The sequence below is a fragment of the Hyla sarda genome, chromosome 2 (assembly GCF_029499605.1).
Source record: "Hyla sarda isolate aHylSar1 chromosome 2, aHylSar1.hap1, whole genome shotgun sequence".
Lineage (NCBI taxonomy): Eukaryota > Metazoa > Chordata > Amphibia > Anura > Hylidae > Hyla > Hyla sarda.
In genome coordinates, this window is record NC_079190.1 from 334156027 (window position 1) to 334181905 (window position 25879).

At 44.9% G+C, this 25879-nt stretch overlaps 1 protein-coding gene across 9 annotated transcripts in view; it reads right to left on the bottom strand.

Moving 5' to 3' along the window:
* MAPKAPK2 (MAPK activated protein kinase 2) overlaps positions 1-25879 on the bottom strand; it is a 767506-nt gene that overhangs the window by 38710 nt on the left and 702917 nt on the right. The window contains exon 1 of one of the 9 annotated variants that reach the window (XM_056557997.1): positions 22447-22705. The exons of the other annotated variants lie outside the window; for them this stretch is intronic. The gene's annotated coding sequence lies outside the window, so the exon portion shown is untranslated. Of the gene's footprint in view, positions 1-22446; positions 22706-25879 lie in introns of those variants that run through there. 9 annotated transcript variants of the gene reach the window in all.

The window sequence follows — 25879 nt, forward strand, 5'->3', positions numbered from 1 at the left end:
TAAGTAAAAGACAACCAAGTTCCAAGTCCAAGCATATCTACCACAATATATTTTGTCTGATGTAAGGAGAGGAGGATGAAGGAGGAGAATTTCAGGATTCATTGACTCAGCACTTGAGATTACAAGTACAACTGAAGTACAAGTGCTGGTAAAAGGGCAACAACAGGAAACAGAGCGAGGGCGGCATAAGAGCTAAGCAGTCTGCGCACTACATTTCAGGGATTTCACAGGGAATATTGCTCATCTACCAGTTAATCGTTAAAGGGAACCTGTGTCACCTAGTTTGGGCCCCCCAAACCTTCTTAAGCTCCAGTACCTTACAGATGTACTTATCTATTTTCCAATTGCATCCTTAATTGCCCAAAGTGATGCCCCAATCTGCCCAAAAACAACTTTAATTGGTGCTTGTGTCAAATGCAAATTAGTGCTATACATTCAGAGGATAAGATGCACCCACCTGCATACACGATGGCCACCCTCCCAGCCAGGCTGCAGACACAATGGCCACCCTCCCAGCCAGGCTGCAGACACAATGGCCACCCTCCCAGCCAGGCTGCAGACACAATGGCCACCCTCCCAGCCAGGCAGCAGACACAATGGCCACCCTCCCAGCCAGGCTGCAGACACAATGGCCACTCTCCCAGCCAGGCTGCAGACACAATGGCCACTCTCCCAGCCAGGCTGCAGACACGATGGCCACCCTCCCAGCCAGGCTGCAGACACAATGGCCACCCTCCCAGCCAGGCTGCAGACACAATGGCCACTCTCCCAGCCAGGCTGCAGACACAATGGCCACTCTCCCAGCCAGGCTGCAGACACAATGGCCACTCTCCCAGCCAGGCTGCAGACACGATGGCCACCCTCCCAGCCAGGCTGCAGACACAATGGCCACCCTCCCAGCCAGGCTGCAGACACGATGGCCACTCTCCCAGCCAGGCTGCAGACACGATGGCCACTCTCCCAGCCAGGCTGCAGACACGATGGCCACTCTCCCAGCCAGGCTGCAGACACGATGGCCACCCTCCCAGCCAGGCTGCAGACACGATGGCCACTCTCCCAGCCAGGCTGCAGACACAATGGCCACCCTCCCAGCCAGGCTGCAGACACAATGGCCACCTTCCCAGCCAGGCTGAATATACCAGGGCCACCCTCCCAGGCAGGCTGCATACACCATGGCCACCCACCTCCCTCCCAGCCAGGCTCCATACACCATGGCCACCCTTCTCCCTCCCAGCCAGGCTCCATACACCATGGCCACCCTCCCAGCCAGGCTGTATACGCTATGGCCACCCTCTTCCTTCCCAGCCAGGCTGTATACACTATGGCCACTCTCTTCCTTCCCAGCCAGGCTGTATACACTATGGCCACTCTCTTCCTTCCCAGCCACGCTGTATACACTATGGCCACCCTCTTCCTTCCCAGCCAGGCTGTATACATTATGGCCACTCTCTTCCTTCCCAGCCAGGCTGCATACAGGGAACTTCAGCCAAGTAACTACAAATCACCCTGTATTGTGCAAGCCATCATTCGGCAATGCATCGACAATAATATTTTCATAAGGAGGTTTTCATTGTATAAAGATAAAAAAAAAAATTAAAATAAAAAAGAAATTGGGCATTTGGCATGTCGTATTGACCCACAGAAAAAAAAAAAAGAGGAAGAGAGGTGCAATTGTATTTAGTGAAAAATGAAAGAAGCGATCTGATTGGTTGCTATGGGCAACTGCACCACTCTTCCTCTAGTATGCACGATAATAACCGAGTTATCTCAATGTGTATCGCGCATGACTAAGGGGGCTTGCCCCTGAAACGTTGGGCGATGACTGAAGGGAGCACGGAGCTTGTATCCACCTTTGCTGCTTGCATATCATGCTGCTAACCTGATGTCCTGCGAGACAATGAAATACCTGAATACACTTGAATAAACCTGAAAGAAACTTTCTACTAAACAGTGAGTCATAACATTCATGTGTATACTCACCTAAATTTCTGTTGCCGGCGTGTCAGCTGGAGTTGCACCCTATACTCTTCCTCTACACAGGTTTTGCTAAATATCCCCCATTATGCTTATTTTACTGCATGGCAAAAACTGGGGGGGAAAAAGTTCCTGTTTTTTGCACAGCCCCAGAAAAAATAATAATAATTTAATGCAAACTAATTCCTATGAAAACATCAAACATTTTATTAACCCAATCATGAACTTAAGGCACTGGAGTAATGCGCCAACTAGATTTACTTTACAATATAAAATAAAAATGATACAATTTCATCAAGATATGACACCTTTTAGGGTGTGTTCACACACAAACAGCATCTGCTACAGATGTGATGTTGAGTGCAATCATTTAGTTTAATTATGCAGCAGATCCTGTACATGTGAATACACCAAGAGGGTACATTCACACGCCCGAAACCAGCAGCAGGTTTCCTCACTGTAGGAAATCCGCTACAAGTTACGCTATTTCAACAGGTCTGTTGGCAGTCTGAAAATCTTCCGCCATTGGGGACTGTTCTTGGTCCCATACAATAGTAGCGTAACTTGCAGTAGATTTCTTGCAGGGAGAAACCCGCTGCTGGTTATGAGCGCATGAACATACATCTGAACGTACTTTCAGGGTAACTATCCCGCTGCGGGCAAGCTGCTGCGGATTAGTTACGTGTGACTGAACCCTTGGTGGAAATCTGCTTGATGGCTTCACACTGTGTAGAACATAATCACAGCTCCAGGTAGAGGATAAAAGCTCCTACACAGACATACTTTTAGATCTGTGATCAGCTTGTGGGCCAAGTAAGGCTGGGTTCACACTACGTTTTTTCCATACTGTTTTCAATCCGTTTTTCTAAAGAAAACCATATGGCAAAAAAACGGATGGAACAGTATGGAAAAAAGTAAACCGTATGTGTTTTTAAACAGTATACTGTTTTTAAAAGTGCATACAGTTCTGTCAGTTTTTATAGAAAAAAAAAAAAAAAACATACGTTTTAGAAAATTTTGTCCATTTTTAATAGGAGGGGTCTTGGGTGGGGACTTTAGGATTCAAATGCGCATGTGCAAAGTAAAAACGCATACGTTTTTTCCCGTATGGAACCGTATACATGTGCGTTTCCCATTGACGTCCATGTTAAAATAAAATGTATGCGGTTGCAGTACGGTTTTTAAACCGGAGACAAAATTGTGGTCAACAACGGTTTTGACTCAGGTTTAAAAACCGTACTGCAACCGCATACTTTTTTTTTTTTTTTTTTTACATGGACGTCAATGGGAAACGCACATGTATACGGTTCCATACGGGAAAAACGCATACGTTTTTACTTTGCACATGCGCATTTGAATCCTAAAGTCCCCACCCAAGATCCCTCCCATTAAAAATGGACAAAATTTTCAAAAACGTATGTTTTTTTTTTTTTATATAGAAACTGACGGAACTGTATGCACTTTTAAAAACAGTATACTGTTTAAAAACTCATACGGTTTACTTTTTTCCACACTGTTCCATCCGTTTTTTTGCCATACGGTTTTCTTTAGAAAAACGGATTGAAAACAGTATGGAAAAAACGTAGTGTGAACCCAGCCTAATGTGGGTTCATTTATGCAAATAAGGAAAAGCCCACAGGTCGCAGGCCATCACCTCAAGTGCCAGGGGGTAGGGCTTATCGCCTCAAGTGCCCAGCATTTCTATTACCTATGGCTGCTTGCCTCCTCCTGCATTTGATTGGCAGTATATGTGCTGTAGGAAATGGAAATGCTGGCCACTTGAGAGCGGCTGAATACGGCAAACTGCACAAGCCGCAGTTCACATGTACATCTGTGAAGGGGCCCCTACCTTACACATTAGCTATCTAAAAACATTCCCAAATTAAAAAGGGTATTCCAGTCAAGAGCATTTATCACCTATTCATAAAACCGTAATCTATTAACCCAACATAAAACACACATTTTTGCAATGTTCCATATCAGTCATAACTTCCACTGCATTGTTTTTCAAAGCAGATCTACAAGAATCTTCTCAGCTTGGGGAGATCCTAGTAGGTCAGGCAGAAGAGGACAAGGCATTGTCCTTCATCTATACTTAGAATCCAGCAGCCAAGAAGAATTCCACCAGAATCAGATCGCAAATCCCCTGGAAACAAGTGTTCGAAAATAGCTTCATAACTGAAGGAGGATGACACGTTCTTCATTATACAGTGGTCCCTAAAGTTACAATATTAATCGGTTCCAGGACGACCATTGTATGTTGAGACCATAACTCTATGGAAACCTGGTAATGAAGCCACCAAAATGTCATCCAAAAATAGGAAAAAGTGAGGATTAAAGATAAATAAGTAGATAACTAATATAGATCAAGCAAATCCTTACATATAAAAGTAATAAAGATCTGCTGGGAGCTGTAATCACTGTCTATTTCAGTGTTTCCCAACCAGGGTGCCTCCAGCTGTTGCAAAACTACAAATCCCAGCATGCTGGGAGTTGTAGTTTTGCAACAGCTGGAGGCAACCTCTTTGGGAAACACTGGTCTATGTAGAGGACAGAAGCTTCTTCAGGGTACTGTACAGTAAACAGTGTCCTAAAAAAAGGAAAATGGAGCCGCCCTCACCTGATGTCCAAAGGAGAAGCTAACCCTGGCACAGGTAAAGAGTACAGAACATGTAATACCTCCCTGTACTGTAGGGGGTGCTACTAGACACCAGTCAGTGCATACACTTCAGTAATACAGGGGTTTTACCAGTGAAATATCCATTCTTATTGGTCGGTTCTTCCAGCCATTGACACGTTTCGCAGATTCCATAGCATTGTATGTTGAGTCTGGTTTCAAGTTACAATGGTCCAGAAAAGACCATTGTATGTTGAAACGATTGTATGTTGAGGCCAGTGAAAGTTGAGGGATCACTGTAGAAGGAGTGACTGCCGATCCTGAGTAGTGCTGGCACTGATCAATAACCATCTAGGTTTTAACCACGGAGGCGTTTTTTGTAAGCAGCTACCATTATAAGGAATGGTGCACATGTCTGATCTCATACACTCACGCCTCCCCTGGGCAGGTATGTTTTCACACATGGGGACAGTCTTATCCACAAATGTGCAGCCACTTTTATAGCAATAGTAGGAAATAGTCACACCTTCTTGGGAGAAATGAGGGGAGGGGTCCCTGCTGGCATACTAAACAATAATAGGACAGAATGAATTGAGGAAAAGATTTGCTTACATTTTTCATTATCACGGACCACTGTTCCAAAAATCTGTCAGACACCTGTGTGGTGTAAATGCTCACTGCACCCCTTGTTACGTTGCGTGAAGGGTGTAGTTTCCAAGAAGGGGTCACATGGGGTTTATTTTTCTGAGTTTACATCAGAACCACTGTAAAAATCAGCCACCCCTGTGCAAATCACCAATTTAGCCCTCAAAAAGTACATAGTGCACTCTCACTCCTGAGCCTTGTTGTGCGCCCGCAGAGCATTTTACATCCACATATGGTATATTTCCAAATTTGGGGGGGGGTCTGTTTTTTTTTTTTCTCTTTAACCTCTTGTGAAAATGAAAAGTATGGGGCAACACCAGCATGTTAGTGTAAAAAAAAGAAAATTTTTTTTTTACAATAACATGCTGGTGTAGACCCCAACTTTACCTTTTCATAAGGGGTAAAAAGGAGAAAAAGCCCCCAGATACCTCATATGTGGCCCTAAACTGTTGCCTTGAAATATGACAGGGCTCCGAAGTGAGAGAGCGCCATGCGCATTTGAGGCCTAAATTAGGGATATCCATAGGGGTGTGTTCCCGGATGCAAGCATTACACTTGCCTCCTCCACCAAAAATACTGAACGTCAGTTTTCCCCAAACAGGGTGCTTCCAGCTGTTGCAAAACTCCCAACATGCCTGGACAGTCAATGGCTGTCCGGCAATACTGGGAGTTGTTATTTTGTAACAGCTGGAGGCTCCATTTTAGAAACACTGCCGCACAAGACGTTTGAAACTTTGATTGGGGGGGGGGGGGGCACAGTGTAAGCGTGTGCATATCTAGTGTTATTCTTTATTTAGTGTAGTGTTTTTAGGGTACATTCACATGGGCGTGGGGTTCACAGAGGAAAATTTGCTGCATCTCAAACTTGAAGCGGGAAACTTGCTGTAAACCCCCGCCCATGTGAATGTACCCTGTACATTAACTTGGGGGGGGTAAACCTCCGGCTGTTGCAAAACTACAACTCCCAGCATGAACTGACAGACCATACATGCTGGGAGTTGTTGTAGTTATGCAACAGCTTAGAGGCACACTGGTTGGGAAACTAAGTTAGGTAACAGACTACCGCAGTGTTTCCGCACCACTGTCTGTTTCTTAACTCAGTGTTTCCCAACTCGTGTGCCTCCAGCTGTTGCAAAACTACAACTCCCAGCATTCATGGTCAGTGCATGCTGGGAGTTCTAGTTTTGCAATAGCTGGAGGCACATGGGTTGGGAAACACTGAGTTAGGAAACAGACAGACAATGTTTCCCAACCAGTGTGCCTCCTGCTGTTGCAAAACTACAACTCCCAGCATGCCCAGATAGCCGATAGGCATGTTTGGAGTTGTAGTTATCAGGGATGTGGAATTCCTATCGCCCGACGCCCGGGACATGCAGTTCCGGGCAGGTGAATTTTTTCGGCCCTTAGTTCTGCTTTGGGCAAGCAGGGCTGGACCCGACAAGTGCGGCAGCGCTCAGCAATCTGTATGGAGCGGGCTGGACTAGGCTCTATCAATGGATCGCAGAGCACACAGGTCAATGGAGTTCAATAGAACTCTATTGATCGTAAAAGGAATCTAATGATTCCTCCTAAAAATGTGGAAAAAAATTAAAATAAAAACCTTTATGTATCCTGTACAGTAAATGACGTAAATGTAAAAAAATATATATATACCAAACCACAGAATTGCAATTTTTATAATATCCCAGAATTTTTTTTTTTTAAAACGATTGAAAAGTCAGATCAATACCAAAATGGTACCGATACAAAAAAAGAGATTATCGCACAAAAAAATTAGCCCTCATCCAGCCTGATATGCGGGGGGGGGGGGGGGGGGGGGGGAGGAAGCTACAGGGGTCAGAAAATGGCAATTAAAAAAATTCGAAGAAGTTCAGATTTTTTTTTAAATTAGTAAAACATGACGGAAACTAAACAAATCTGGTATTGCTGTAGTCAGGCGACCTGAAGTATCAAAACACCACGTTATCTCAACCACAAGGTAAATGGCGTAGAAAAGAAAACCACTAAATTTGCTAAATTATCTTTTACTATTTCACTTCACCAATCATATATATTTTTTTTTTGGTTCAGAGAATGTGATTGAAAAATTAAAAGGTATCATATTATAGTAGTTAATTATGGCTATTATAGGGCGAGGAGGAAAAACCGAGAGTGTAAAAGCGAGAATTGGCCCGGACAAGTGGATCGTCATGAGGGAGATCTTGCTCCATTTTAGTCCCATGGACAAGTTTTTTTTATTACATTTCCACAGCCCTGAGTTATGAAACAACTGGAGGAGAACAGTTTGGAGACCACTGTGTAGTTTGCACGGGGTGGCGGCTGAATGATTTCAGCATGCATCCTGGTCCGAAATTCCCACGGGCGTACAGGTACCAGAGCGTCAGGGCGTACATGTATGCCCTTTGTCCCCAAGTGGTTAATAGTGCAGCCAGTAAATACCTTCTAAATATGTAAGGTGTGTCTAGACCAGTGTTTCCCAACCAGAGTGCCTCTACCTGTGGCCAAACTACAACTCTCAGCATGCCCAGACAGCCTTTGGCTGTCTAGGCATGCTAGGAGTTGCAGTTTAGCCACAGCCGGAGGCTCCCTGGTTGGGAAACACTGGTCTAGACATATGTCCTGTACACACAACAGAACGTCTGTATGGAGCCATAGAAACCTATGTGCCTCCAGTCCCATATGCAGAAATGGCCTCCAGGATGCACCGCATTATGGAAGTACATGGACTATGTATATTGCACTTTGTTGTAATTGTAATATATATATATATATATATATATATATATATATATATATATATATATATATATATATATATATATATATATTTGAGTTCTAATAATACAGTAAAACAGGGGTTAGCAATTCAGCTTATGGCAGCCTGTATTCTGCAGCTTGTGTGCACCAACTCGCAAACAAGAATCAACAGGGAATGTAATTTCTTTGCACAGATCTCCTTCTCTATCCTCCGAAAGTTGCAGTGGATTATAATAATAAACTGCTAGAAAACCCTGACGAATAAAGACTTAAACAGCAAGTTGGAATCCAACAGTACTTCACTCTGCGGCCACAAATATGTCAAAAATCTTTTGCGGGTACCAGTTTTCAATACCACTTACATCATGAATATCAGAAGTACACATTCATTATGCAGTTTAGTGGTATTCGTATTCGGTATCAGATATGCGCTAGAAGAGAAGGTTACAGTTCAGGATTTGTTAATAAAAGATCATGACTCAAACTAAGGCAACGCCAGACTCTGTATGAAGGAAAGTCATTAGATATGAGCGAACTTGCAGTAAATTTGATTCGTCACGAACTTCTCGGCTCGGTAGTTGATGACTTATCCTGCATAAATTAGTTCAGCCTTCAGGTGCTCCGGTGGGCTGGAAAAGGTGGATACAGTCCTAGGAAAGAGTCTCCTAGGACTGTATCCACCTTTTCCAGCCCACGGGAGCACCTGAAAGCTGAACTAATTTATGCAGGAAAAGTCATCAACTGCCGAGCCGAGAAGTTCGTGACGAATCGAATTTACGGTAAGTTCGCTCATCTCTAAAAGTCATATGTCCAATGCTCCCCATCCCATAGGCCTTACAGTGACCTCTGAAGATAAAGCTGTTCACACACAACCTGTCTATGCCCATACTATGCTCATGTAATGTGTATAACAGCCTGCCAACTCCCCTGACAGCCAACGGATATCAACATGGCAATCCTTTTGTTCTCAGAGAGATAAGCTGCCACCAGAGGTGTTTGGCTGCGGTTTTCTTGCTGGCTTAAAGGGGTACTATAGTGGATTTTTTTTTTCTTTTTTCTGATCAACTGGTGTTAGAAAGTTAAACAGATTTGTAAATTACTTCTATATAAAAATCTTAATCCTTCCAGGACTTATCAACTGCTGTATGCCCAACAGGAAGTTGTGTAGTTCTTTTCTGTCTGACCACAGTGCTCTCTGCTGACACCTATGCCCATGTCAGGAAGCAGGAGGGGTTTGCTATAGGGATTTTCTTGTACTCTGCTGACACCTCTGTGTCAGAAACTGTCCTGAGCGCACTGTGGTCATACTTCCTGTGGATCATACAGCATTTGAAAAGTACTGGAAGGATTAAGATTTTTTAATAGAAGTAATCTACAAATCTGTTTAACTTTTTCGTAGGGATGTCCCGATACAATTTTTTTAAGACCCTTTTTTAAAGTAGTCGCCAATACCAATAACAGATACTTTTTTTTTTTTTTTTTACATTGATATAATTCACTGTGCTGGCACCCCTACATTAATTCTTTATTCTTTTGTATTTTGATCTACTTGCTTCTCAGCATAAGTTCAAAAACTCACAGGTTGTTCTACATTTTGATCAAAAAGTACAAGCCCACTCACCACGTCACAGCCACCTAGTCAGAGTGGGTCCCTAACCTAACACTGGTGTAGAGCTGGGCAGCGACCACTGTCCCTGCAACACCAAGCCCACAGGGGGCATGACCCAGTGGCCAGGCAGCCCCACTGCTGCCCGACCAAGCCCCCGGCCTTGCCTAAATATAGTATCAATGTCAGCTGGACTGGGGTTCCATCTAATATGGGTGACCAGCTTTAGCCCATTTTGAGAATTCAGGCTGCCATAAACAGCACCAACCTTCTGCTGATGGGGTCTGCATTATAAAAGGCAAGGAGACTTACTCCTCCATGAACTAGAGACTGGTGGGACCACACAGCCACAGGTGAGCTTGGACAATGTGACAGGGCTGATTATGGATTATAAGTAGTTAAACCTTTCCTATAGCTGGAACTCAGCTGGGGGACATCTGCTAGTGTAGCGAGTGGGAATGACTATGCTGGGGCTACAGTAGAGGGGCTCCCCAGTAGAGGAACATGGAACTGCAGCCTGAAATGCTTACTTTAAAGCAGCCATCTGCAACCTGTGGCTTCATCTGTCAGGGCATGCTGGGAGTTGTAGTTTAGCACCAGCTGCAGAACCACAGGTTGCAGAACACTGCTTTTTTATTTACTGCCCCGCAAAACCTTAACTGCCTAATATAAAGTTATACAAAAAAAAAAACATGTGGGGGGGGGGACATCTTCGGTTTCTATTTTCAGCCACACATATTCAGAATTTTTGGTTCAGAAACTTCTATTTTGGTGCACCCCTACCAGGAACACTGACCAGGCCTGTTTGTCAAGTTGGGTTGTCACCGACGCAATTCACCAACAAGATAGATTGCATCTTGGGGGGGGGGGATGCCATTTGTGTACGGAATGCCATTTAATTCGTCACGTTCCCCAACCAGTGAATAGCTGAGGGGTGGAGTAGAGACGAGTATCATGACATGTGCAGTTGTTACCAAGAAACTTCCTCCAGAAAACCCCTCAGCTAACATTCATTCAGAGAGAGGAAACTCCTCGGCTTCACCACATGACAGCAAGGTGAAGAAGGGCAATTTTCTTTTATTGTGCAATGTCTATGAAAAAAAAAATAATCAGAGAATCGGGCGGGAGGTGAAGGGTTAAAGGAAATGGGAGGATAAAATAGAATCTTGTGATGGAGACCAAACAAGAACAGCAAAGTGAAATCCCATGAATGTGCAGTAACAGGATCTCATGTGTTGCATCAACATAGTGAGAGGGCAGCGCAGTGCTAGGAGATTGATGTCATCCAAACGCACACAGCACTGGCAACCAAGGCCGTCACCTGACCCCAGGGTCATCCCAGCTCACTCATCACGGGGCGGCGCCTTCCCTAGCTTCTCCTTGTATCCTAAGTAAATCTACTGTACATAAGCCCTGCAGACGTCCATGTCTCTACAATGTGACCAGGATACAGTTATGCATACAGCATTAAGGACATAATCACACTGTCACTTTGAACCACACAAAATGCATTCCCTATAGTCTACAGTCCAGATATCTGCTCTAAGCCAACATGCACAAGATTTGTCGCTGGATACCTACCTATTGCCAATTCATGGGCCCGTGTAACCCCTTAAGAACAAGGAGTTCTTGCACTTTCATTTTTTCCTCCTCACCTTTAAAAAATCATAATAAATTTTGCACCTAAAAATCCATATAATACCTTCTCTTTATTCTGTAGGTCCATATACGATTAAAATGATACCCTACTTATACAGGTTGTATATTGTCGTACTTCTGGAAAAAATCATAACTACATGCAGGAAAATGTATACATTTAAAATTGTCATCTTCTGACCCCTATAACTTTTTTATTTTACTGTGTATGGGGTGGTATGAGGGCTCTTTTTTGAACAGTGATCTTAGCGAGTTTTTAGCGGTCCCATTTTTGTATTGATCAGACTTTATGATCACTTTTTATTCATTTTTTCCATGATATAAAACGTGACCAAAAATACAATATTTTGGACTTCTGGAATTTTTTTCGCGCGTACGCCATTGACCGTGCGGTTTAATTAATTATATATTTTTATAAGTGGGAAAGGGGGGGGGGGTGATTGAAACTTATTAGGGAAGGGTTTTTGTTCACTTTTTTTTTTGCAATGTTATAGCTCCCATAGGAGACTGACACTGCACACACTGATCTTTTACATTGATCAATGGTTTCTCATAGGAAACCATTGGTCAATGATTCTGCCGTTTGATTGCTCATGCCTAGATCTCAGGCATTGAGCAGTCATTCGGCGATCGGACTACAGGAGGCAGGTAAGGGGACCCTCCTGCTGTCCTAGAGCTGTTCGGAATGCCGCGATTTCACAGCGGCGATCCCGAACAGCTCCCTGAGCTAACTGGCATTGGTTTACTTTCCCTTTAGACGTGGCCTTCAACTTTGAATGCTGCGTCTAAAGGGTTAATAGCGTGCGCCACCGCAATCAGTACCGCACGCCATTAGCCACGGGCCCGGCCATTGGCCAGGCTAGACCCGCTATGACGCGTGGCCCCGCGTTATAGAAAAGGAAAGAACCAAGGACGTACCGGTAGGTCTTTGGTCATTAAGGCTTAAAGGGGTACTCCACTATCCCAGCGTTCAAAACATTTTTTCCGAATGCTGGGTGCGGGCTACGGGGGTCGTGATGCCACATCACACCCCCTCAATGCTTGTCTATGGGAAGGGGCGTGGTGACTGCCACGCCCCCTCCCTTAGACTTGCATTGAGGGGGCGTGGTGTGCTGTCATGAGCGGTGTACCCGTGATGTCACAACCCCTGCAGCCCACACCCAGAGTCTCAACAGCCAGAATATGTGATTACTCCGATTCCAACCATTTAAACCCTCAGATATTGCAAACAATATAACAATGTCATCTAAGTGTTTGACAGAGCAAGGTGTTGGCCATCCAGAATACAAGATATAGGACCCAGAAGGGATTCATTTGAAATGTTACCATTTATAAGAATTTATTGAAAAAGTACATAAGGAAATTGTGCATTAGCCATTATGTGCATAATACTTAAACATTAAAGAGTACCAGTCACCAAATAAAACTTAATATATTGTTCCTTGTGTAATTAGAAACTTTCCCATTCACTTGCTCTTAAAATTATCAACATTAATATGTTTAAAATGTAATAGAAAAAAACGGCCACTAGGTGGCTCTGTTCTGTTCCCTGCCACAATTAATACAGTGAGTTTGGTCTCCTCCCGGCCTGGCAGAAGTCCAAACTCAGGAAGTGCTTCTCTGCGCTGAGCTTGATTGGCAACTGCACAGAAAGTGATAGCTCCTCAGATTCTCACAGAAAGCTGCACAGACTGAAAGCTGCAGGAAACCCTCACTGAGAGCAACACAGACTGAAACATACACAGAGCCTGAGGTCTTCTATTCAACACAGCTCTGCAACCACGTGAGGGCGGAAGTGATACCCCAGCAGGCTTCAGTGACATCATGCCTGCTGGGAAATTACACTATGTGAGCAAGAAGAAAGGTATGAGACAGCTTTTTTAAAGCTCTGAATTTTTTAAGGGTGGGAGGGGTGTTAGGAGTAGTTAGGGAACATAGTCTGAGTTAGTTTAGAACAGTTTATTTGGTGACAGGTATGTTTCAATGCAATACAAGAGTGTAGCAGGATATGAAAGGCAGCAACCATTTTAAAAGGAAACTGACAGCAGAATCTGCTTGTCTGGTACAGCCTGGTCATGAGGGTGATGCTTACCACCATGATCTTTACATTATTATTATTATTAGTGATGGCACTATTCCTGAGACCACTAAAAATCCTGTGTAAATTAGGGTATTTGACGCACACTGGGCATTTCATAGGCCCTAGTGCACTGGTTTGCCCACCTAGTAAGTCCCTAAGATTTCATAGCATGTAGCTCCTATGTGCAGAAGAGGGAGATTACGAATATTTATTAGGGGGCATGCATCAGGGGCTGGCCAGGTGGGCATACCAATGCGCCAAAGGCTAGGGAACATCATGAGTGCACAAAAGCCATTATTTACATATCACATTTTTAGCTATATGTCGGTATTGGCACAACATAGGAAAATAAGGTAAAGACCATTGTGATCAGCATGGTTAGTGCAGGCGACACTAATGTCCGTTTCCCTTTAAAACGGAACCTGGCACCCACTAGTACAAAACCCCGTTTTCTTAAATACGGTTCCCGTATACGTTTGGGAGGAGGGGGCGGGGCTTAATCGCGGCGCCCGCACTCAGCCGTATTCGGGAACCGTATTTAATGCAAGTCTATGAGCCGACCGGAGTGAACCGCAGCCTCCGGTTGGCTTCGTTTTCGTCCGTATGCGGTTTCCCGACCGCAGGCAAAAACGTGGTCGACTTGCATTAAATACGGTTCCCGAATACGGCTGAATGCTAAGGCCCCCCCCCCTCCTCCCAACCGTATACGGGAGCCGTATTTAAGAAAACGTGGTGTGAACCCAGCCTAAGGCTCCAGGCAGGAGCTACTCTTACATAGCGCAGCCTCACAGAGGAAGGTCTTTCCTCTATAAAGTCAATAAGCCATATGAACAGGGAAAGACAATAGATTAAGACAAGTATATGTATAGATCGATAGATATTAGTTACATATAAAACCAGTCACATGGACTGACTATTTAAGGCCTCACGTGGCAGCATTAATCTTGGTTGCTTGTTCCTGGCAACAATTAATCACAAGTTGCCCTGAGCCAGTCTCACGGAACAAAGAGGCACAATTTGGGCACTGAACCAACACTGCAACCAGTTTAATACCCTGGCAAGCAGACAGCAAAAGACCGGTTAACCCTCTCGCCTCCTGGTTACTTATGACATGGTAGACTGTTGTAGATTATGTAACCAAGTTCTTCCAGTAAATACTTTTCATAAGATCAGGGCGGGTCTCCATGAACCTGCTCCGTCTGGAAGGCCACATGATAATGATCTTTGGATTTAAGAAATTCATCCACATGCACATTACCACACACCACATGTACTCAACATTTAGGCTATGTTCACACACTGTTTTTTAGGAATCATTCGGGTGGATTTTAATCAATGAACTTCAAGCAGCACAATTACAGGAAACTATATGTCCGACATGCTGGGACTTTGCTGACAAATGCTGCCCTTTTTGGATTCCCACACAGATTGAAAGGGCCAGATAATAAAAGCTTATTTCTCCTTCCTCTGCAGGGTGCGGCAGGGTATACCCTGGAATGCCGGATGTCTCTAATAGGTAAATATAAGTGGTAATCCTTTTATACAGCATTGTATTATTCTTGGTTAAATATTGGTATACATTGGGCACTTGTGACCGGTATATTCTGAGGTGTGATCTCTGCTGTTGTTTGGGGTATGTGTGTTTTAAGGGTGGGATGTTTTTATTGGTGGGGTCCTTGTCTTTTTGTACTGTTGTGGTATATTATCAATAAAGTTTGATTTTGGATTGTCAGTTTTGTAGGTGATTACTATCTCCAGTCATCCCATAGGATGTACAGACAGGGTACATAATCAGTGGCCGCTCCAGTTATACAGGGCACTCAGGACCCTGCTTTCGTGACTGGTGGGGGTCCCAGAAAGAGGACCTATATCACCTATCTTGGGGCATTTTAAGTCTGAAAAGTATGAAAAAAAAATGCTATTGTTCCGTATATACACCTTGTTTTAGTGAGCAGGACAGTGAAATGAACCTATTTTCAATTAGAAAACTGGTAAATTAATAGGATTCATTTTGTTCACAAAGTCAGCAAAACAACATCTGAATCAAAGCTTATATGTCTAATACATTTATAGAAAAATCATCAATGAATATTAAGTACAGTGGTTTGGTTTTCCAAGAATTTTGACACTAATGAATCACTACCCAAATGTGTTCTCAGTAGCCTGATGGAAGTGCAAAGTAAGTAATAGGGCACCCGTGGGTAAGGACACCCTTTCCTCCCCTGGTTCCTTCCTGGTGTAGTTGGTAGGTCCATGTACCCAGCCAGGGCCCACCTTCCCTGGGGACAACCTCTGGACAGTTCCCGATTAGACTTCCGAAGGTAATTAGACACTTTCTCGTCCCAGGGAGGTTTAGGTCCCTGCCGTAAGGCAGAGTGCACTGACCCCATCAGGCCTTCTGCAAAGAAAACCGCTATGAGGTTGGATTCAAAGGTTGACTGGGGAACAGTACCAAAAAACATGGCCACTCAAGCAGGTACATGTTCATTAAAGAGGGTCGGTTGCAAAGGGCAGATTCGGCCACCTAGGTCAGAGAGCTAGAAGGGCTAATGGACAGGCACTCCTCTATAACGGCCGGCCCGATGCTGTGTGGGGGGGAAAGGACCTGTTTTTCTACCCCGATTCCCTGCAGGGGTAGATGGGAGATACGCTTATTTTTTCCCGCATACAGGGATGTATGGGGCTAATTTTTTGCACCGTGATCTGAAGTTTTTTAATGCCCACATGTTTCAGTTGTAGGTCACGGGTATACATCATGATACCAGCAAAAAGGTATGCAAACCTTTTTTTCAGCATAGTTATGGTGGGTCCATGCCCTTTAAATGACATTATAGTCTACCAGTGACTACGTTCTGTCATGCTACAATCTCAGTTTCCAGACATTTAGGCACCTTCACCTACTTGGGAAGGTTTTCATGAGAATCATAAAGGAACCTTGAGAAGACCAAGTTTTGTTTAGTCATATATTGCCAAGAGAAGACAATGTTTGGTTTAGTCATATGCTGACCATGAGAAGACTACTAGGGAATCACGAGCTGTGACACATGTGTATCTAGTAAGTGTGCTAACACTCCTGGCCGGTGGGGAATCAATCTCATCTTCCTGAAGACTAGCACGTGGTGTTCCAGTTTATTTTACAGATATTTAGCTTTATTTCATGGGACCTAAAAGTCCTAAAAACTAAAAGGGCTTGGAAATTGACGAAAGGTGGTCACTAGTAGACTACTTTTGGTCACACTATACGTTGATGTACAGCTTGGTCAGTATCCCGATAGACTCACAACATACAGCTGAAGTGTACGGTGAGCCCAGTTGTCAAGTTACTCATACAGTTCCACGAAGAACAGAGCTAAATAAAATATTAGGCCAAGCCAAGTGTGCTTGTTTAACCAGTTAAGGACGCAGGGTGTACGGGTACGCCCCCATTCCTGAGTCCTTAAGGGCAGCCAGGATCCACGGCTAATGCCAGGCACCGCCGATCGGGCCTATGCCCAGGATTAACCCTTTAGATGCCGCAATCAAAGTTGATTGCAGCATCTAAACTGAAAGTAAAACTATCCCGGCAGCTCAGTGGAGCTGAACAGGACTATCGTGACAGAATCGCGATGTCCCGATCAGCTTAATGGACGACAAGAGAGTCCTCACCTGCCTCCTCCTCGTCCGAACGGCGATCTACTGCTCCATGTCTGCGTAGCAGGCGAGAGCAGCAGAGCGCCGATAACACTGATCAATGCTATGCTATGGCATAGCATTGAACAGTGTATGCAATCGAAAGATTGCATGGTATAGCCTCCTAAAAGGAAAAAATTAAAAATTAAATAAAAAAAGAGAATAAATGTGAATAAGCCCCATCCCCCCTAATAACAGTTTAAATCCCCTTTTCCTGTTTTATAAATAAAATAATGTATTAAAAAAATTATTAATCATATGTGGACCCGCCGTGTGTGTAAATGTCCAAACTATTAAAATATAAGGTTAGCTAAACCGCACAATCGATGGCGTACACAAAATACTAAAGTCCAAAATTGTGAATTTTTGGTCACTTCATATACCATACAAATACTGTATTTATCGGCGTATAACACGCACTTTTTAGGCTAAAATTTTTAGCCTAAAGTCTGTGTGCGTGTTATACGCCGATACACCCCCAGGAAAGGCAGGGGGAGAGAGGCCGTCACTGCCCGCTTCTCTCCCCCTGCCTTTCCTGGGGTCTAGAGCGCTGCTGTCGGCCCTTCTCACCCCCTGGTTATCGGCGCCGCTGCCCGTTCTGTCCCCCTGACTATCGGTGCCGGCGCCGATAGCCAGGGGGAGAGAAGGGGCAGCGGCACCCATTGCCGGCGCCGCTGCCCCGTTGCCTCCCCCCATCCCCGGTGGCATAATTACCTGAGTCGGGTCCGCGCTGCTGCAGGCCTCCGGCGTGCGTCCCCGGCGTCGTTGCTATGCGCTGAACGGCGCGGCGCACTGACGTCATGCGCCGCGCCGTTCAGCGCATAGCAACGACGCTGGGGACGCACGCCGGAGGCCTGCAGCAGCGCGGACCCAACTCAGGTAATTATGCCACCGGGGATGGGGGGAGACAACGGGGCAGCGGCGCCGGCAATGGGTGCCGCTGCCCCTTCTCTACCCCTGGCTATCGGCGCCGGCACCGATAGTCAGGGGGACAGAACGGGCAGCGGCGCCGATAACCAGGGGGTGAGAAGGGCCGACAGCAGCGCTCTAGACCCCAGGAAAGGCAGGGGGAGAGAAGCGGGCAGCGACTGCCTCTCTCCCCCTGCCTTTCCTGGGGGTGTATCGGGGTATACACGCACACACACGCACCCTCTTTTTACCATGCATAAAAAACTTTTTTTACCCAAATATCCTTAGTAAAATGAGGGTGCGTGTGATAGGCCGGTGTGTGGTATACCCCGATAAATACGGAATAAAAAGCGATCAAAAAGTCCCATCAAAACAAAAATGGGACAGATAAAAACTACAGACCACGGCGCAAAAAATAAGCCCTCATATATATAGGGGTCAGAAGATGACATTTTTAAACATACTCATTTTGGTGCATGTAGTTATAATTTTTTTTAAAGTAGTAAAATAAATAAAACCTACATAAATTGGGTATCCCTATAACTCTATGGACCTACAGCATAAAGATAATTTGTAATTTTTACCGAAAAGTGCACTGTGTAGAAGATGAAGAGGAAAAAATGAAAGTGAAAAAATGAAGATTGTTTTGAGTCCTTGAGGTGAAAATGGGCTGAGTCCTTAAGAGGGGATCAGCTTGTGGCTAAACACTCACTATTGCATGTGTATGGCTACTGAGGGTGACTCGCCTCTGCTCTCTCTAAAATAGGACACAAAGTATAGCCCCACAGTTCACAGGGGTGAGGAAATTTAAAAAAAAACTACTTGTCCAAGGGACTAAAGCGGAGCACAATCTACTTGTCCCTCAAGAAAATCCACTTGTCCTGGTTGATGAAATAATTTCAACCAAAATAGTCTGATCCCCCCCCCCCCCCCCCCCCCACTAGACCACCAGGGATGGATATAAGATCCTTTAGACACTGCTGACAGCGATGATCTAATGGTTAATAGGTGATCGCAGCATGTCAGGATATTAGCGGAGGGAGAGCTGTATTTCCTCTTACACCCAAGACAAGCCCAGAAAAGTCTAGATGTAACTTTTTGATCACCTTATAAAAAATTTCTCATATGAAGTGACCAAAAATGTGCAATTCTGGACTATTTTTTACATTTACACCGTTCCCCGTACGGTTTAATTAACATTATAATTTAATAGCCTGGACATTTCCACATGTAACGATACCACTTATGTTTATTTTTGTACATTATTTTTATTTAAAGAAAATTGGAAACTTTTATTAGGAAAGGGGCTTATTCATATATATACGCACTTTTTAAAATATTTTAATCACTATTTTTCAGTCACAATAGGGACTTATGTGTTACTGGGGGGGGGGGGTTCTGCTTCTCCAGTTTATGTGCTGCATTTTGTGTCAGAAAATGCTGGAAGTTGCATTTTGTTACTAGATAACTACAACTCCCAGCATGCCCTGATACAGCCTATGGTTCTGTGGGTGTTGCAGCATGTTGCACTGTATAGTACAGTTAAGGTTATTGTGTACCATGCTGGGAGTTGTAGTTTTGGTTTGTGTCAGCTGCAGAGCCATAGTCTGTGTCAAGGAATACTGGGAATTACAGTTAGTAACTACAACACCCAGCATGCCCTGATGCAGCCTATGGCTCTGCAGCTGACCCGAACCAAAACTACAACTCCCAGCATGTTACACTTTATAGTTCTACAGTTTAGGTTATGGTGTAGCATGCTGGGAGTTGTAGTTTTGGTTCGGGCATGTTTGTGTGCATCCGTGGGGCTCTTGGTCGTCGGGTGAGTATGAAGGGGCGGGATTCTGGGGGTGCAATTTAGTGCGGGTGCCACTAAAAATAAATAAAATTAGATGGCACAACTGCCCTAATGCCCGACGTGACAGTCCGCTCCTATACAAAACATTCATGCATACACATCAGACATGCACCAGCCACTGCCCCCATATCATACATACACACACACACACACACCCGCCACTGCCCCCCCCACATCATACATTACATACACACATACACTCACACCCTACATATACACCATACATATGCACACATCATACATACACCCACCGCTGCCCCCCTACATCACATACACACACATCACACTTAGACATTATACACACATCATACATTACATACACATCACACAGACAATCATATACACATTATACATTACATACACATCACACATAGACATCATACACACATTATACATTACATACACATCACACATAGACAGACATCATATACACATTATACATTACATACACATCACACATAGACAGACATCATATACACATTATACATTACATACACATCACACAGACATCATATACACATTATACATTACATACACATCACACAGACAGACATCATATACATTACATACACATCACACATAGACATCATACACACATACACTCACACCATACATATGCACACATCATACATACACCCACCGCTGCCCACCCCACATCATACATCACATACACACACATCACACTTAGACATTATACACACATCATACATTACATACACATCACAAATAGACATACACATCACACATTATACATTACATACACATCACACTTAGACATTATACACACATTATACATTACATACACATCACACAGACATCATACACACATACACTCACACCATACATATCCACCAGTGTTTCCCAACCAGGGTGCCTCCAGCTGTTGCAAAACTACAACTCCCAGCATGCCCAGGGCATGCTGGGAGTTGTAGTTTTGCAACAGCTGGAGGCACCCTGTTTGGGAAACACTGATATACACCATACATATGCACACATCATACATACACCTGCCGCTGCCCCCCCATCATACATTACATACACTCACACGATTCATACACAACCACCCTTCCTGCCGCCGCCTGCATTCTCGGTCTCCTCACCTGAGCCGCCATGAGTGGACATCAGAGCTGTAGTCCACTGACACTGCTGTGCGCATCGATGCGTGACGTTTAAATATGTCACGTGACAAGAGAGAGCCAATAGGATGTGATGGAGGCGGACCATCTCATTCTATGGCAAATCTCATTCCACGGCAATGCACCGGCCGGTGTGAGGTGAGATTTCCGTCCTCCCCCTCCCCCCCCTGCTCTGTGTTTTCCCTCGTGCAAACAAGCAACCGCCCCGTGGTGGATTAGGTCCTGTGGAGACAGATCAGGGGGAGGGGGAGGGGTAGAGCTGTGTGCGGGGGATGGAGCTGTGCACAGAGCTGTCTACGTCCTTTCTCTCACCCTGCTGTGTCTTCTGAGCTGCGTCCATCCTCCGGGAGGGAAGATAAGGGGACTCTGCAGTCAGCTGGAGGCCGCCCCCCCCCCATACACTCAGAGCCGGTGTGAGGTGTAGACTTCCATCAGCTCCTGCGCCTCACACCGGCATTAAAGAAAAATAAGGGGGAAGTCTGTCTGTCCCTGCTAGCCCGATACAGGGCTAAATCTATAAACAATTCACCTGCCCGGCGCCCAAAACTACTTGTCCCGGGCGTCGGGCTATAGGATTTCCACATCCCTGAGTTCATCAGCCAAAAACGGAACAGACCACAAGGACATTGGAGGAGATATATTAAAACCTGCCCAGAGGAAATTATTATTATTTTTTTTTTATTTTTTTTAAAGGCCTCTGAAAAATTTAAAGAAGCGATCTGATTGGTTACTATGGGCAACTCTGGAAAGGTGTTAATAAATCTCCCCCATTAACCCTATGTTCTCTGCAGAATTTCTATAACATTGCCTCAGAAACATGCAGAAAAACCTGCGGAATGACAAACATAGGTAAGCAGAGATCACACCAAATATATTTCAGCAAGTAAAGACTCTAGTACTAGCATTTTTTAAGGAGCAGTAGTTAATCTGTGGTAACAGACTAAGAGTAAACAGAGTGAATAACATTTAGTGGGAGCATGTATTAATCTGTTAAAGCTGGGACAGATTAGTCTGACCAGCATGAATACACTATGTGAGGACTGACCGTAACATTTACTGCGGACACTGAATGACTGTGTATACAAAATATAAATACACACAGCTATGCTGTAAATCTTGTGGTCAGTCATCTGTTCAGCCTGTACCGATGTATCGTCCGCCAGGATTGATCCGATGACTCAGCATTCACCAGTACGAAACGTGTTAAAGTTATATTTATTATTCCAATTCACTGATCCATGGGCACTTCTTAGGCTATGCAAAAGTAGTGTTTGTCTACTGTGGGACTTCCATCTACTACTCAACTATCATCTACTGGCATTGCCTGACCATTAGTGTCCCCCTCATCTCCCCCTGTGTGTCAGTCATTAATGTCCCCCTCATCTTCCCTTATGTCAGTCAGTCAGTAATGCCCCCCTCATCTATCTCCCGTGTGTCACAGTAAAGTCAGTGTCCCCCTCATATCTCCCCCCGTATGTCAGTTAATGTCATGTTCCATCAATTCGCCCCCTGTGTGTGTGTATATACTGTTTTACTTACCTCCGACCGCACTCTGATCCCCCAGTTTGCCTCTGGTATTCAGAATCAGATGTCTTTGATCAGTTGGTGTACAACTGTGAAGGTCTTCAGTCAGTACATTTGTGTCACATGACTGCCGCAGTCAATCAACACCAGCTTGCCATGAGGCTCTATACTCCTAAGTATGTAGTATCACCACAGAGGCTGCTGATTGGCTGTGGTGGTCACCAGACGTATGGTTTCCAGGGATGTGGAATTCCTATCGCCCGACGGCAGGGTCACGCAGGTGAATTTCACAAGCACGGCGGCGCTCACAGGGGTGTATGGAGAAGGCTCCACACTCGTGCCTGCTCCATACTCTGCAGCCCCGGCTGTTCTCAGTAGCCGGGGGCCGCCACTAATAGCCAGCATGCGGCGTTCGCCGCGGCAGGCTATTAACCCTATATATCGCCGCTGTCAAAGCTGACAGCACGGTCTAAAAGGGACATGTGAATGCTCCCTGGTGGGCTAGTGGGGTGCCCCCCCCCCCCCCCCCGCGATCCACTATAGAGGTAGCGCGAGGGCGGACCTCTGTTTCCTGCTGTATGTGGCTCTGTCATTGATAGAGCCTGGCTGGACTAGGCTTTATCAATGGATCACAGAGCACACAGATCAATGGAGTTCAGTAGAACTCTATTCATCTGTATGAGGAATCTAATGATTCCTCCTAAAAAGTCTAATATAGTGTACAAAAAAAAAAAGTTTTAATAAAAAGTTTAAAGGACATCTGCAGTGTTACAAACACTTATACCCTATCCTCAAGATAGGGGATAAATGTTTGATCACGGGGGTCCGAATGCTGGGCCCCCCGGCGATCTCCTGTACGGGGCCGCGGCTCTCCCGTGCAGGGGGCGTACCTGCCGCAGCATGACGTTGCGGCCAGCACGCCTCCTCCATACATCTCTATGGGAGAGGCAGCATTCGTGCCTCCCCGCATCCCCCATAGAACCATGAGCACTTAAGGCGGCGCCCTGTTAGGGAGATCGGGGGGGGGGGGGGTACCTGGAAAGAAGATGCCGTGGGGACCGCCGAGATCAGCGGTGCAGGTAGGGAAGTGACGTGGCAGTAAAGCGATCTTTACTGCTGCCCTTCTAGTGGTTGCCAATCTGCAACTCCCATCATGCCCAGACAGCAAAAGGGCATGCTGGGAGTTGTAGTTTTGCAACATCTGGGGGGGGGGGGTCACAGTTTGAAGACCATTATTACAGTGGTGCCCAAACAGTTGCCCTCCAGATGTTGCCAAACTACAACTCTCAGCATGCCTAGACTGCCCAGGCTGGGAGTTGTAGTTCTGTAACATCTGTCCCTTCAGATTTTTCAATTTTCATGAAAATTTTGAAAAAAATTGCTGCTCTACTTTGAAGCCCTCTAATCTTTTCAAAAAGTACAAATATGTCCATGTCCATATCGCCAAGAAAGGATGCAAGTAACGACAAAAAATTTGCCACTAAAATAAAGTAGAATATGTCCCGAAAAAAAACAATCTCAGAATCAGAATAATCGGTAAAAGCATCTCAGAGTTATTAATGCATAAAGTGACAGTGGTCAGAATTGCGAAAAAGGGCTGCGTCCTTAAGGGGTTAAAAAGTCAGATCAATATCAAAATGGTACCGATACAAAAAAAAACAGATTATGGCGCAAAAAATGAACCCTCATACAGCCTTGTATGTGAAAAAATAAAGCTACAGGGGTCAAAAAATGGCAATTTAAAAAATCTGAAAAAGTTCAGAATATTTTTAAAATTTGTAAAACATGATGTAAACTATAGAAATCTGGTATTACTGTAATCAGGCGACCTGAAGTATGAAAACAACACGTTATCTCAACCACAAGGTAAATGGTGTAGAAAAGAAAAACCACCAAATCTGCAAATTTATCTTTTACTATTTCAATTTCACCGATTATATATTTTTTTTTTTGTTTGGAGAATGTGTTATTGAAAAATTAAAAAGGTATCATTATAGTAGTTATTTATGGCTATTAAAGGGAGAGGAGGAAAAAAAACGAGTGTAAAAGCAAAAATTGCTCCAGACAATGAGGGACAAGTAGTTTTTTTTTAAATAAAATTTTCACACCTCTGGGTTTTAAAAGCAGACACTAGGGCTGCACGATATGGGGAAAATATGAGATTGCAATTATGGGCCTAAATATTGCAATTTTGATACGCGATGCATTATAATGAATGGTGAAATCTCGCCATTTCATGTCATCTTCTCTCCCCCCCCCCCCATATGTCACATTCCCCCCCCCCATATGTCACATTCCCCCCCCCCTATATGTCACATCCCCCCCCCCTATATGTCACATCCCCCCCCCTATATGTCACATCCCCCCCCTATATGTCACATCCCCCCCCCTATATGTCACATCCCCCCCCTATATGTCACACCCCCCCCCTATATGTCACACCCCCCCCTATATGTCACATTCCCCCCCCCCCCCTATATGTCACATTGCCTTCCCCCCCCTACATGTCACATTGCCTTCCCCCCAATATGTCACATTCCCCCCCCTACATGTCACATTGCCTTCCCCCCCAATATGTCACATTCCCCCCCCCCAATATGTCGCATTGCCTTCCCCCCCCCTATATGTCGCATTGCCTTCCCCCCCCCCAATATGTCGCATTGCCTTCCCCCCCCCCCAATATGTCGCATTGCCTTCCCCCCCCCAATATGTCGCATTGCCTTCCCCCCCCCCCCAATATGTTGCATTGCCTTCCCCCCTATATGTCACATTCCCTTCCCTTCCCCCCCCCCTATATGTCACATTTCCTCCCTCCCTCCCCCCCCCCCCCACCACCCAATATGTCACATTCCCTCCCCCGGTGACTAAGAATTTTGTGGATGTACCCAGCCATTTTTAATTTGTGTCTATGCTTTTAAAACCAAACTTTTTTATTTTTATTTTACTTGCCTCCGCCTCGGTTTCTTCAAACCTTGAAGAAGGAAAGTATTTTGCCAAATGCCTGTTATACATTTGAATGTGAATTGAGGCAATAGCTGGGATTACTTGTAGTAAGGGATCCCCTCACCCTTCAGGCATGCATCTCTTTACATATGCCAAGGTTATGTCAAATGATAGAGGGTGATCCTTCATGTTAGAGGGGCCAAAGAAAACCCCTGAACTAACAATATCCTGTTAGGCGGGCCTGTCCATCACACATCACTACATACTGATGACGCCTGTCAATGCCGGCTACACATTACAGCTCTCCCATATTATCTTACTACTACAGTCTAAATAAGGAAACAGACACTTGAAGTCCTCAATGCTGGCTTCACGTGATCCGGTATCCTCGACAGGTGTCCCTGACACTGCCTCCATCCACAGACAATACTGATTGGGCCAAACAGCTGTCAAGTGTTCAATGCATCCGTCAAACACTTGTGGTCTTCTTCTATAGCAGTGGTCT